This window comes from Camellia sinensis, chromosome 10, assembly GCF_055761805.1.
Source record: "Camellia sinensis isolate YWXY chromosome 10, ASM5576180v1, whole genome shotgun sequence".
NCBI lineage: Eukaryota > Viridiplantae > Streptophyta > Magnoliopsida > Ericales > Theaceae > Camellia > Camellia sinensis.
The window spans coordinates 38,252,071-38,268,393 of NC_138970.1; the positions used below are offsets into that span (position 1 = coordinate 38,252,071).

A 16,323-nucleotide genomic window follows, 5' to 3' on the forward strand; every position below is an offset into this window, starting at 1 on the left:
AATAGAGGAAGGGCATTGATTATGGTTGCCGCGTCTGCCTCTGTTACTATGGGTTGAATAGTGGTTGGATTACTCGTATTTCTCCGTAGGTAGTTATGCAATGCCATTGACGCACTAACTAAATGCACCTGCACAGTCACAAAATCATAACGAGGCATATTTTCGATAAAAGCCCATCTATTTTTCTACGCCTCGAAGGTTCATTCAACGACACTGCACAATGACGAGTGTGCTTTGTTAAATAATTCTGTTGGGTTCGCTATGTTCCTTGCACCTCGCTGAAAATCTTCTTAGTGGTAACGGTGGCCCTTGTACGGGGCAAGGTAACCCGTTCGATTAGGATAGCCCAAATCAACAACAAAATATTTCCCTAACGGATGTAAACAAATAACGTTATAAGTTTTGTGTGCATATTTCTACATAGTAAATTTTTTTTAAAAAAGTTATGTATCTTCCTCCGGATGTGGAAACAACACATTTTCATTATTGATTATTTTAGCGAAAATTCTACTGTCATGCATATTGCCTTCCCATCCAAGTGATACAAAGGTAAAACACATGTCAAAATCAACCATCACCATGCACTACTACAAAAATAGTTAAAAATCACACTTTGAGAAAAAAAAATATCTCACTTTTATTGAAAGTGTGATAAAAAAATTAGATTGATATTTTAATAACACTTAATTTGATTGAGTGTGATAATATTTATTTTTTATGTCACTTTTTCAATTAAGTGTGATTATATATATATGTTTTTAATCACACCTTCTAATTAAAGTGTGATCACATATATACTATTACTTTTTAATCACACTTTTTAAATAAGTGTGATTATATATATATATATATATATATATATTAATCACACATTCTAATTAAAGTGTAATTATTTATATATTTTTTAATCACACCTTCTAATTAAAATGTGATTACATATACACTATTACTTTTTATCACACTTTTTAAATAAGTGTGATTATTTATATATATTTAAATCACACATTCTAATTAAAATGTGATTATTTATATATTTTTTAATCACACAGTCTAATTAAAGTGTGATTATATATACAATACTACTTTTTAATCACACTTTTTAAATGAGTGATTATATATATATTTTTTAATCACACATTCTAATTAAAGTGTGATTATGTATACACTATTACTTTTTAATCACACTTTTTAAATAAGTGTAATTATATATATTTTTTAATCACACATTCTAATTAAAGTGTGATTATATATACACTACTACTTTTTAATCACACTTTTTAAATGAGTGTGATTATATCTATTTTTTAATCACACATTCTAATTAAAGTGTGATTATTTATATATTTTTTAATCACGCATTCTAATTAAAATATGATTATATATACATTACTACTTTTTAATCACACTTCCTAAATATGTGTGATTGTATAAAATATTTCAAATTGATTTATATATAAAATATATAATTCCCAAATTTTTAATCACACTTAATCTGATTGAATGTGATAATATTTATTTTTTATGTCACTTTCTAATTAAGTGTGATTATATATATATATATATATATATATATATATTTTAATAACACTTTCTAACTAAAGTGTGAATATATATATATATATATAGGGTAAATTACACTGACACCCCCTGAGGTTTATGTTTATTATAGTTCCCCCCTCACGTTTTGGAAATTACATCTCTCTCCCTAAGGTATAAAGTTTCATTTCAGATTCCCCCCTCAGCAATTTAATTTTTTTAAATATCAATTTTGCCCTCACTAGGTAAATTATATTGACACCCCTCACATTTTAGAAATTACAATCCCCTCCCTAAAATTTAAAGTAGCATTACCAATTGCCCACTCGATTAGTATTAGTTGGAAAAAAATTCATTGAAAAAAAATTAATTGGAAAAAAAATTAATTGAAAAAAAATTTGTTAGTAAAATTTTTAAATTTCTGTTTAAAAACCAACATAAACTCATTTTTTAAATTTACATTTTTTTCTCAAATTTACAAACTGAGACAATCATTTATAAATCAAAAAATTATCAAACAAGTTTTTATGACAGTTTTTAAAATTTTTGTAAATATAAATTGAAAACTGAAAACGAAATGGTTACCAAACAACCTTTAGATGGTAAAAATATCGTAAAATTAACAAATAATCAAATAAGTTACCAATATAAGAAATGATTTATCATAAGATTCTTAGGCTATGTATGGTTTGATTTTTAGAAAAAAAAAATTAAAAATTAATTTGGTTAAGAAATAAAAAATAAAAATAATTATCATTTTTATATAATTTTTATCTTTCGAGTGGTTAGAAATAATTTTTTACAAATTAAATTGAAACAACCATACGTATGTACATAACCTGCCCAAAAATTAAAATGATAATTATTTTTTACCCTTAAATGATAATTATTTTTTATTTTTTATTTCTTAACCAAATTAATTTTTAATTTTTTAAAAAAAATTTCTAAAAATCAAACCATATATGGCTTAAGAATCTTTTGATAAGTCATTTCTTACGTTGGTAACTTATTTAATTATTTGTTAATTTTGCTACATTTTTACCATCTAAAACCTGTTTGCTAAGGTGTCGTTTGGTAATACTTACGTTTTCAGTTTTCTGTTTTCTGTTTATATTTACAAAAATTTAAAAAACTCAAATAAAAACTTGTTTGGTAAATTTTTAATTTATAAATCAGTGGTCTCAGTTTATAAATTTGGCCAAAAAATATAAACTCAAAAAATGTGTTTCCGTTTTGAGTTTTAAGTTTTTTTTTTTTTACCACCCAACACTAGCCACCACCCGCCACCATTTTCCACCATTGTCTTCTGCCACTACCACCCATCCCCTACCACCACCTGCTACTACCACTCACCACCCACCTGCCACCACCACCCATCACCCGCTACCACCACCCATCACCCTCTACCACCACCCACCAGCCACCACCAGCCACCACCAGCCACCTGCTACCCACTCGCCGCCACCACCACCACCACCCGCCACCGCCCGCCACCACCACTCGCCACCCACTTGCCACAACCATTCACCACCAGCCACCTGCCACCCACTCGCCACCACCACCCACTATCCACCCGCCATCACCACCACCCACCACCACCACCACTACCACCACCCACCACTCACCACTTGCCACCGTCACCCACCCACCCACCACCACCACCACCACCACCCTCCACTTACCCGCCACTACCCACCGCCACCCACCTGCAATCACCCGCCACCACCACCCACTCGCTACCACCCACCACCCACCACCCGCCACCACACCCACCCACCCACCCACCATCACCACCCGCCACCTACTCGCCACTATCACCACCCACCACCTACTCGCCACCACCACCCACCACCTGCCACCACCACCACCCACTCGTTACCACCCACCACCCGCCACCATCACCCACCCACCCACTATCACCACCCGCCACCACCACCCACCCACCGACTACCACCCGCCATCCGCCACCCGCCTGCCACCACCACCCACCACTCGCCACCACCACCACCACCACCACCCACTCACTACCACCCACCACCTGCCACCGTCACCCAACCACCCACCACTACCACCACCCACCCGCCACCACCACCCACCACCACCCGTTGCCCACCACCTACCATTACCACTTTCCACCACCGTTTTCTGCCGCCACTTGCCATTTCTCACTCTTTTTTATATTTTTAATTTTTTTTTAAACATTTTGTCAATTACCAAACGCGTTTGTGGTTCATGTTTTTCTAAAAATAAACAAAAAATAAACAAAAATCAGATAAAAATTTTGTAAATATAAACTAAAAACGTAAACGTTACCAAACAGACCCTTACATTTCATTTTCAGTTTTCAATTTATATTTACAAAAATTTTAAAAACTATCATAAAAACTTGTTTGACAATTTTTTTTTTATTTATAAATGGTTGTCTCAATTTGTAAATTTGAGGAAAAAAATGTAAATTCAAAAAATAAGTTTACATTGGTTTTTAAACCGAAATTTATAATTTTCACTAGCAAAATTTTTTTTCAATTAATTTTTTTTCCAATGAATTTTTTTTTTCAACTAATACTAACGGAGGGGGCAATGATACTTTAAACCTTAGGGAGGGGATTGTAGTTTCTAAAATGTGAGGGGCGTCAATATAGTTTACCAGTGAGGGCAAAATCAGTATTTAAGAAAATTAAATTGCTGAGGGGAATCTGTAATGAAACTTTAAACCTCCAGGAGAGAGACGTAATTTCCAAAACATGAGGGGGTAATTGTAATAAACATAAACCTCAGGAAGTGTCAGTGTAATTTACCCATATATATATATATATATATATATTTAATCACACCTTCTAATTAAAGTGTTGTTATATATACACTACTACAATAATATTTATTTTTGTTCACACTTTTTCACACTTTTTAAATAAATGTGATTATATATATATATATATATTTTTTAATCACACTCCATAAACGTGAAAACGACGTCGTTTTGGGCTCTTTTTTTTTTTTTTTTCTTCTTCTTCTTAGTCGTGCTGGTCTGAAACCAGAGGGAGAGGAGAGGGAGAGGGAGAGGGAGAGAGAGAAAGAGATAGAGAGAGAGAGGAGGCAGGTCGTCCGTCACAGCCCTCCGCCGTCGCCTCTGCCCGATCGTCGCAGCCTCCGCGCCTCCGCCCCTCCTCCGCCTTCGCCCCCCGCCTCCGTCTCAGCCCCTCCTCCGCCTTCGCCCCCCGCCTCCGCCTCTACCCCGATATGTTGGCCCCCTCCAGTCCCTCCTCCTCCTTCTCCTCCGCCCTCCTCCAGCCTCTCCCTCTCCCTCTCCCTCCTCCTCCTCCTCTCTCACTTTTTCGAGCCAATTTCGAGCCGAAGCTCTCGAGCTACCAATCGCTACCGTTTCGAACATTTCAATTTGATTTTTATATAAAATATACTATACAATTCGCGCCTTTATTCTACCCATGCCCATGAGTGAGAGAGACGACTCTTCCATTCCCCAGCAAGATCGAATTTCACAAACACACATGTCTCTTCTCCTTCTCCTTGCCTTCTGTTTTTGAAACGAAGCCCTGTTTCGTCAGCTCCGAACCACCATTGAAGTAAATCAAATTTGTCTTTTGAAATCAAAAACCTTTTGAAATTTCTGGTGAGTTCTCTATTTTTTATGCCCCTTCTGTGTGTATATATTTATGATTATGATTATTATTAGTGGAATTTTATAGATATAGGTTTTCATTGTGAATGAGGGTCTTCGGGTGGTAATGATACGTGTATGTTAATCAAAGTTGAAATTGGTAAGGTTTTTGTTAATGGTTGGTGGGCTTTACAGGAGGTGGGTATATGTTAGTTGCTTTGTAGAATATGCAACTCCATTACACTAGTGACTATACACACACACACACACATATTTATATGTGTGTAAATATATGTATAATATATTTAATTGACACAAACAGAACAATATCTGGGAAAATATTGTTTATATTGCTTCTCTATTTCCTTTAATTTGATTACAATACTTCATATGTAATATGATTGGCTTCTGGCACTACTACACTAATTGGCCAATCACTGATTGTTGCCTTGAAGTTTCCAAATGTTACTTGGATTGTAAAATGTGCGATTTGTTATTGACATATAATGCACATTGGATCTAACCAAACACATTCTGCAGCAGAATGTTTAAAGAAATTTGAAATGGTATATACCGAATTCGTATCCTGAATAACAAAATTTAACATGTGTATATTGGAAAAATGATCTACTTTTCTTTTATGAAGTAATTTGCAGATTAGCTAGAGTCCAAGTTGGTTTCTCTATTCATTTCATTCCTTTTGACTTGCTTCGTATTTTGAAGCATTGCTTACAAGCAGAAATCCTTAATCTCCATAGTGATGTGGTTGTTTAATATTCTCTTTTGAGCAGAAATTAGACAATATCTCCTAGAGAAAGCACCCCTATCCAGTTTATTTTTCTTTTATTATATTTCCTTCTCTTATTGAAATTCTTATTCTTCTCAATTTCTCTGATAATCGGCTTTTCGCTTCCCATCTAGATAACAAGCTTAATGGGTGGTGTTGTTTTTATAACATTCCTTTCTCAAATGAAATTGGAATTCATCGTTTGTTTCTTTCCATTCACTCGGTTCTCTTTGGTTTCATCAATTTTGTCTGTGAGCTAGGGCCTAAGTTCAGTCCCAAAGGTGTAGTTGATGGACAACATGTGGATATAATATCTATATATGTTGTAATGTTACATATCTTGGGATTGTAATATAATGTATCTACTTGAAGATTAGACAACCCTAGCAATGTTAGTAGAGTACCAGACATGCTTATATTTTAAATCCCATTTTCAATGCAATTTCAACGAGGTAAACATCCCTCTTCCTGAACCTAAATACTCGATTGCTTAGGAATCTATTTCATAAATTACATTAATCAAATGATAAATTACATTTGAATTTCAAGCTTTACAAGGCTAAAATACACATTTGCTTTTAGAAAACGGGTCGTACCTAGTGCATAAGTCTGTAGAGTCTGAGAGAGATAGGAGATAGACAGTCTTCCTTTCATTGATGATTATACAGAATCAAAAGTAGGCAATCCCAACCAGAACTTGAATGCCTCGGCCGCTTTCTTCCTCTCACTCCTCCGGTCTTGCCTCGCTCTTGAGGCATGCTTGTTTGTAAACATCCTCGAATGCATCTCCGCCAATGTAGTGCTTTTGCTGCTGCTGCTCTGCTGTTGCTGCAGAGTTGTTTTTGCTGCTGCTGTTGTGTTGCAAGGTGCAATTTGCTCAAACTTCTCTCTTAAAAACTTTAATTTGAAATTTTTTGCCTATGCTTTTCCATTCAAATTCAACTTCAAGTTCATAAAAGCATGTTCTGTTTGATTCAAAGTAAGGACATCAAATTGAATTTTAACTCCATTCAAAGAAATGATCAAGTTCCATTATTATTACATAAAATTCTTTGTGTGACAGTAATTAATTTGTCGTTCCTTGCTTTTCTATTTCCTTTGGTATGAATTTTTCCTTATAAGTTACTAAAAAATAAATTCCCCCCCTTCCTCCCAAAAAAAATTCTCTCACAAATTTCTCCACTTTTTCATAAGAAAAAAATAAAAATAAAATACGAACAGAGTGTTTAGAACTGATATTTTTCTATAGTTGAACTCTGTGTACCTAGAAATGTTGCTTATTTTCAAGAATTGTCAATCAGCTGCTAATATTCAAAGCTGAAAAGGCCACATTTGAGGAATTCAAAAAATTTACAATATGAAATTGGCCTGAAGTTGGGAACTCTTTTGTGTTTTCCTTTAATTTATCCATATGTTTACAGTTATGTATGGATCATAATATATGTACGTACATTATGTAATGTTCAGCCTTAAATCATTCATTTTTCAAATTACATTTACTCATTGTTTGCAGATTTTGCCTTCAAGTTCATATTTTTCCTTCAAGTTCAAGCCAACGCCTTTTGTTGTTTGCTCTCCAGATTTTTGTGTACATAATTCCACTTACATTGTGTTCTCCAAATGGTCTTTTGATAAACTATAACCAGCTGTTTTTTTTTTATTTTAATATTTTAGATTTCATTTTTGAAAACATCATGTTTGGAAACATAGGCAATAAGATAGCCCAACAAAGAAAAAGAAATGACAAAAGGAAATCAATCATATGCTCGATTTTTCTTCTTCTCTTTGTAGCTCATCTTGCCATTGCCTCTATTCTGTGCCATCATCTCCATGTCAACCTTGGCTGTTGTGGCTTTTACAGCCCTTGATAAAAGCAGTTGTTCCTTAAACTGGATATTGCTAATGCTAGTGTACGTTTTAGGATCAGACAACCTAGATTCTGGCATAGGTATACTATTGCTTTCTGCTATTGCAGGTCTGCAGCTTGGTGTCAGTTTCTTTGACTGATTCTGCAATTTTTCCAATGAAGCTCATCAAAAGCTAAAACAACCTAAGAAAAAAATCTTAATGGAAAGAAGTAATAATATCCATCTACATATTTGAAAACCCATCTGCGGCCTGTTTGAATGGTGGCTCAATAATAGCACACGTTAAAAAAAAAAAAAAAAAAAAAAAGATGATATAAAAAGTTACAATCAATACATATTTCAATCGCAGAGATGCCTCCTCCCCACTCATCTCTTGTGCATGCACACTCTAAATAAGCAATCTTGAATCTAGTAAGTGCAACTTCTGGATATAGTGCTTTGTAGATCTTGTGCACATTGATGTGTGTAAACCACACATAAGTTGATGACAAGTAGTGAAATCTGTAGGTAAGTTTTCAATACCCCCCTTTCCACGTTCAAGCTGAGTTCCTATGCCTTCATTAGACTCAAAGAACTAACGCTTTGCATAAGCTAAATAGATGCAAGGCAAAATTCTAGTTCTAAGTTGGAATGTAAGCTCTTCCTTTCCGAGTAATCTTTATATTGTGAACCTCAATCTTAAGAGTTTGGCATGCATGGTTGTTTAGTTTTTTTTTTCATTAAGGAAGTCCAAGGATCCAGGTTAAACGTTACTGCAGAATTTTGTTGTCATTTGTGAACCAACAATCAACTGATATGTCTATAACACTACTGACATCAATGATTCTTTTGATAGTTTCTTTCCTTGTCTTTTCAAAGAATTCTAAAAGATTTTTCACTTATGAATTTTAATAATGGAGAAAAATTCCATTAAGGTGCTAAATAAATGACAATATGATATATATAGTAAAGTATATATGGACATTGTACAATGCTACTTCATATATATGAGATTGTCTACCAAATTTCCAAATTCTAAATAATTATGAACTTTCTTTAGTTGCACTAACACTAACATGTGCCATGGAAACATCGTTATGTTTGGGGGATAGGATTGCACTAGCAATTAGAAATAGACAAAGTTGGGTAGGTAATAGGTTACAAGCCAAATGTTGACTACCCTAGATACATTGTTCTCAATAAGAGTACAAAGTCAATTTAGAGTTATCTTTAAATATAGCTTCTAATTTGTGATTCTGAAATTGAAATAATCTGAGATGGTAGCTTGAGACTCTCCATGAAAAGTTATTTATTAAGTGATGGTAAGCGTATATTTATTCTTGCATAAGTGAACTATGTACATATTATGGAACAGCTAAAATGAACTCGATTTATTGGGTGCTATGATCATAAATCTCCAATTTCTTTGGTTTGGAAGGCTAAGTTACAAAACAAGCTTCTGAACATCACAGTTTTTAAAAATTATATGTTCACCATGATGAATAAATAATTTAATTTTTTTTTTTTTAATGATTTTTCAAATATCATATGGTGGTTTTCTATGTTTTTTGAAGATAGCATGTCCTCAAACATTTAATAGAAATTATATCTTCAGTGTTTATTGTTATCTTGCTTGAAAAGTGTGATTAACGTTATGACAGTTATCCATTTTATTTTTTATTTTTGATTAGCAAAAGAAAATTTTATTGATGAAAAGACCATGAAAAGCACAACACATGATACAACAAAAAAAAAAAGAGTACATATTGCATCATAGCAAAACCCTTTCATCTTAACTAGGTTAGTATGAAAGGCAAGCCCAATCAGACGCACTTTGCTATGATGCAATATGCACTTCTCTCTTTTCTATGACTATTATACATGATAGTGTATTCACGACTTTGCTTTGTGTATGGACAAATTACCATGAGTTAATTCTGGTTAAGTTGAAAATAAATTTGGGTCATGGTAGTTATGTAACTATTCCAGACTTTCCCTCTTTTAAACTTGTTCTCTTTTGTGCTCTTTTCTTCTTTTCTCTTTCATCATTTCATCTCTTTCTTCTCTTTCTATCCACTCTCTACTTATATTTTTTCTTATTTGAAAACAGATACACCAGTACATAATTGTTAAAATCTTGGTGGAATTGCTCAACACTCAAATACTGGAACTGTGGGGGATTGTTCATTTGTTTAGTCTTTTGGAGTTGACCCATCTTGACTTGGTATATTAATTGCTTTTCTTTCGCTACCTTGATTTGAGCTTTAGTTTTTGTTGGGATTTAGTTTAGTTTACTCTCTCTGTTGATGTGTTGCTATAATAATTTTTTGACAAAAATTTTTCAAGGCTATGATTTACTAATATGTGTTTATATATACTGTTCAATCATGCTCCATATGTATATGTCATATTTATATATGGTAATACAAACATTTTATACTAGTAATAATCAAATTCGTTATTTCTTTCTACTGATGCAGGGGATGAACAGTCAGTGTGATGAGAAAATGTTCGATTTTGCCTTTTGTAAGACAAGAACAGTCTCTATAAAAATAGTACATTTTTTCATATGCTTCTAGCGGTTTCTAAATTAATTTGTTTTTTTATTTTTCAGGTCAGAAATTTCTTGGAGAGATGCAAAATATGGTCAAAGAATTCAAGAACATAGTTTTTTCAAGTTTTTTTTTTTTATTTTTTAATATATGTAATCACAGTTAAAAACTTTTTTATTAATTTCTTTGTATATACTTTTGAACATTTAACTTTTATTTATGAAATATATGACGTTATTCCATTCAATATATGGTTGTGATTCAAAATATAGTATATAGTGTGTATTATATTCTTCAAATGCGCGTACAAAAATAATATTGATTATTCTTCAAATATGTCGAATTTTTTTTTTAATCACAGGTTTTATTTGTTATTAATCACACTTAAAAGATGTGATCTAAATGTTATTAATCACACTATCTAAATGTTTTTAATCACACTTAAAATGTGTGATCTAAATGTTTTTAATTACACTTAGAAGGTGTTATCGAAATGTTATCGAAATGTTTTTAATCACACTTAAAATGTGTGATCTAAATATTTTTAATCACACTTAAAATGTGTGGTCTAAATATTTTTAATCACACTTAAAAGGTGTGATGAAATCATTTTTTAATGACACTTAAAAAGTGTGATTAAAAATTACCCCTTTTAATCACACTCCCAAAGACCACACTTTAATAAAACTTAAAAGGTGTGATTAAAAAACATACATCACACAAAAAAAGTGTGGTCTTTATCTGTATTTGTAGTTGTGACAGTATTTGCATCCAAAATCGGTCGCTGCATCAGGCCCTGTTACTTTTGCAACATGCGTGCCATTGATTGCGCAGATGCAATTCTAACAGAAAAAAAGTTCAGGAAAACAAATTACAATATGTGCCAAAACTTTGACGTAAAGAAACAATATGTTTTGCAAACCCAGAAGCTGTACCTTGTGTAGTAGGTATTTCATTTTTGACCGCAAGTGAGGATGTTGAACATTTTGATTTATTGTTGGCCTACAATGCACAACAGTGAACTTCTTCATCACCTCCAAAACATAATGCACGTGGCATGTTAGGGTTTCACCCGAATGTTGAAACCATTCTTGGATGGCTCTATTCTTAAACCCTTTCAACACATGTATAAACATTGCAACGCTTTCTTCCACGGTTAATCCATGGCTATGTTGGTTAACACATAAACCAAAATCTCTAACTAATGTGTCACACAACAAAGAAAATACTTCTTTCGGTATACATACATTTTCTTCAAAACGACCAATGTGTCCATCGTATAATTCACATATTCATGCACGTCTAGTCAATATTGACGTTCGACATGGTGTTTTTGACATGTATTTTTCACAATATTCTTGTACATACCGATATGCTTACACGTACGCCCAATTATTTTGTTCTTGAATCTGAATAGCCATTTGGTTTATTTGCTCCACAAAGTCATCGTTGTTGCTACCTTCCTCGTTAGACATGGCCACGACTTTGGCAAGGCCTACAAGACTTATGTCCAACGTTAAAATCTTTACTGGCACTTTGAACTTATTCAACCATTTAACTAACATGACATCGACTCATCAACAGCAGACCATGCATAACCAAGATAAAATAAAAGCAAGCTGCCATACCAAAGATGCATACATCATCCATTTCATCCACACACAGAAATTAAAAACAAAAACAAAACAATAAACAAGACACAAACTGGTCATATTGTTCCACAAACCATCCATCCAAGTGAAGCCAGCCCATCAAACCCCAAAAAAAAAAAAAAAACAAAAACAAAAACAAAAACAAGAAAAATAAAAACCTAATTATGTCCTAAAAATCTAACACTATAATAAGTTCCCATGAAAACATCAACACATAAAAATGAGAAGTTCCTATCAGTTCCTAGCAGCCACCCAACCCCGTGGCCCTTCCCAGTAGCCATCAAACCTGTCGTGTACCAAAAAGGTTTGCAAATGGAGTTGCAGCATAGCTTTGTAGTTGCTTTTGTGTAAGCCACCCGATAATATGGTCATCATCGAGATGGCACATCGTAACCTCTCTGTAATCAGTGTTGTCCATAAAAGACGATGCAAAGTGGAACAAAGATGTACCCACTAAGGCAGGAATGGATTTCAGCCTCTCCATGCACTTTGAAATAGTGTACAACGACTCATTACCAATTAAGTACCTAACAGTAAGTTGTTGGTTTTGACTCCGGACGACATTGGTTAGATTGTTCACACTGTCAACTATAGCAGATGCTCCACTAGTCAGCTTCTGTGACTTTCCTAAACTTGTGGGAGTATTCCTTTTCCTTTTTGCCCTAGTGTCAACCCGAGGTTCAACACCTTCCATTGACGACTCAACATCGACGTCAATACCAATGAAGGGATTGGATCAGCAAATGCCCGCATACCAAGGCTTTGAACTGAATCAAAAGATCCTTCGTCATCTTCGACAGTCCTCTCCCCCGGTGTCCAATGATGTTTGCCAATTGCAGCCCCTGTGAAGACAATCTTCATCAACTCCCGGTGCTCCAAAGTTTTATTCCTGAACTTTGCACAACTCTTGTCTATCTGCAGCACAAGAAACACCAAAACTATTAGTGATAAATTAAAGCCCAAATAAAAATGAAAGCAATGCAAAAAGGTAAGAAAATGGAGTAAATACTTTGCTAGTTCCATATAACCCCACCATTTATCGGAAGCCTGAAACATGTTTGTTTCTACATCAAACCCAATCCTGATTATTCCTTTGGTACAGTCCATCAACTTCATCCACATAGTCGAATCTCGTTTCATGAATGCGTACTTGTTCTTCAATTGTTTTACATCATGTTTTCTGCCAGTTTTTTTTTTTTTTCAAATTTCTTCGCCAACGACTTGTACACAGCGCTGCTCAAAACCATGAATGGCCAGTTGCCCTGAAGAATCTCATTGACAATATGTTGTAGGAAAAGCCTTGTGGATTCAAAATCCCACACAGTTTTGTGAACATTTTGGCTGTCTTCTATAACGATTGCTCAGGCCCTTGCCACCCCTTTATTTTTGGAAAGGGTACGTAGTGAAGTTCATGTCGAAGCCATAACGATAGTGCAATTGATAAATTAAAGTATAAGTACCTTATACATGTATGCGTATTACTCACCCAAATGAATTGGCGCAATAACATATGATAGCGATTATGACATTCTATCAAATTTTTTTTAGAGATAGGGAAAAGAAACAATTATGTACATCCAACCCACCATTCCCGTACAAGTCATTGACAAAGCTATTGTTATCAAGTCCACAATAAAGATAAGTCATTACAATAGTAGCTTCGTTAGGGTCTAACAAGACACTAGGAATATTTTCACATATGCAACAGTAAGATTACAACGATAATGCACAACACATAAACAATGGTTTTCAAGAGACGCAACGTTTGTTGAATGCAAATGACATCATCCCGCAAGTGCATGACAATGTCGTGTGTAGCTAAGTTAGAGTCGGTGTTCGGTCTCCTAGGTTCGTCGCACCAACCAATCCAACTTAAACATGGCTGACAAAATTTATGTACAAAGGTATTAGTTAACTTTACTAAATGAATTGAAATATGTCACCGAAAATAAAGGGTGTACTCACCGCAGGATTTGGACACGTGTAGTAAGCCCATCCTGGATTTTTACGAGATCTGGAAATCTTGACAAGACATTGACCGTAGCCATAGGCACACGTACGACGTGGCCATGTAGTAGATGTGCTAGTTGACATGAAAGAAGCCATGCTTTGTTTTGTACCATAGATGAATAGCAGAAGAAGACAAGGTGTAAGGCATGCGTGTGTGTTGGACATATATCAAATGTGTGGTAATGAGATGGTTGTGTACTACAGGATTTGTTGTAAACATGTTAGTAAAACTCTTGTTCAGAAACATGGATGGAATGTGTGGAGATCTTAGCATAAACCCTCTCCACTTAAAGTAACATCATGTTTTACCATTACTGTTTTAGTATGAAAATGCATAAATACATACCTAGAAATGCATACACACACATACACATAGGATTTGACTTCATCTTGAACTTAAGGAACTCAAGACACTAACAAGTCATAAATATATGTCAGGTACTTCATGGAAACCTACATACTGTGACACTCAAGAAAAGATATTGGACATTGATTATGAATAACATCTATGTGGACGTCAATCCATTTTATCCTACGTATAGATGTTTGATCCATTTTCTCTCACATGGAAAATGTTCAGTAAAAGATTTTGTGTTTGCCTTCTTCACAATTCACAATCTTTTTCCTTGAGATAGTTATACAAACAATTATACAAACAACATATCCACAGTTCTAGCTAAGCAACAATTTTTAATTTTGACAAGTTCCATAGTTGCTTGTATTCCTAGTTCCAGTTGAGTAATGAGGTTCTGAGGATGAAAGTAGTTATTCTATTTTGTACTCACACATTTTGTATTCCAAATGGTATGAACCTTACAGATATATTTCCCTTTCTTCTTATTTTTTCTTCTGAACTATTGGTTGGCGAATAAGCATACGACAACAAAAACTCCTAGGTCCCAAAGAAAAGGAAACTTGGTAACAGATTTAACAGACAACATTTAAAAAACAACTTAAACAGTTCAACTGCTCTGTTTTGTTATAGCTAAACCACTAGGCACATGGAAAAACAATTACAATATTGGTATCAAATTAAAATGAAACACAACTAGAATGAAACTAGTTCATAAATTTGGAATCAACCATTTGCAGTGAGTTAAAAACTAAATTGTGTAACAGATCAAAAAAAGAAGGGACAAAAAAAAATAAAGAAAAAAAAATACGAAAACAATATTTTTTGGTAACAGATTTAAAAGCCAAAAATTAAAAAGAAAGTAAAAAGTTCAAATGATCTCTATTGTGTTTCTACTACATTAGGCACCAAAACTATTGGAAAAGCAGAGCAATTGATTTATGTATTGGTTTTGTGTTTCACAAAATGCTTATCCAACCTCAATTTGGAAGCAACCATTGTATGGGCAATTTGAGGCCCGTTGAGTTAAATATATATATATATATATAGTGCTAACACTTTGAAGAGAAAAAATGACAAAATAACAAAAAAAATCAAGTGACATTGCTCTGTTCAGTTCATCAACAACCAAAACGAACATGACTACAAAAAATATGAAACTACTTTATATATGTGGAAGCAACCATTTGCAGGGAGTTACAAAAAAAAAAAAAAAAAAAAAAATTGTGTAACAGATTACAAAAACAAGAGACAATAAAAAAAAAAAGAAAAAAAAAAAAAACAAAACAGAAATGGTGCAAGTTGATGTACTTCGTTGAGTTCATGGAGACATTCTGTACAGAGACATTCAGGTTTAAACCTCCATTGACACCAACAAAAGCATTTTACCACTGATCGAACACAAAAATCGACGAAATTTGAACATACACACAAGAAACAATTGATATCTCGTGCAAGGAGAGGAAAACCCCAAAATAAATCGAGTTATGCGTACCAGAGATGCAAACACGGCAGAATGCTACACATAAAGGATGGTCGAGGTGTTGAGGAAGCGTGCAAGGCTTGGATCGGTCGTTTGATTTGGGTAGTCTTCTGGTACCTCTCTGGTTCTTGGTCGTTGTCTACTTAGTGTTGTTAAGGCAGGAATAGAAGCCCAGCAAATACGCAGACATTTGAGCAACGGTGTATATGGGGTAGTTTGGTAATTGTCCATTCATACTCGTGTCTCCTAGCTCACGTGTAGAAGCAACAATTTGATTTTTGGCTGTTTGTGATTTCCTAATGTCATTTTGTCATCTTGAGCTTATTTAGCCTCACAACAGTTGCCAAACCGGGGCTTATTACAAGTTTCGTTTCAATGATTCGAACTATTTATTTTGTTGAATACTTTCTATATTTAATTTAGAAAAAAAATTAAATCGATCCGATATTGTAACTTATTCAATTTATAATGTTTGTCAATAAAAA

General features: G+C 34.0%; 1 long non-coding RNA gene across 1 annotated transcript; it reads right to left on the bottom strand.

Moving 5' to 3' along the window:
- Positions 1–11,867: 11,867 nt before the first annotated feature.
- On the bottom strand, positions 11,868–16,121 carry LOC114305463 (uncharacterized). The gene is made up of 3 exons (XR_003644384.2): positions 15,851–16,121; positions 13,027–13,371; positions 11,868–12,908 (listed from the first exon to the last, which is right to left on the bottom strand). It is a non-coding gene; the product is annotated as an uncharacterized LOC114305463 (long non-coding RNA).
- Between the last annotated feature and the right edge of the window lie 202 nt (positions 16,122–16,323).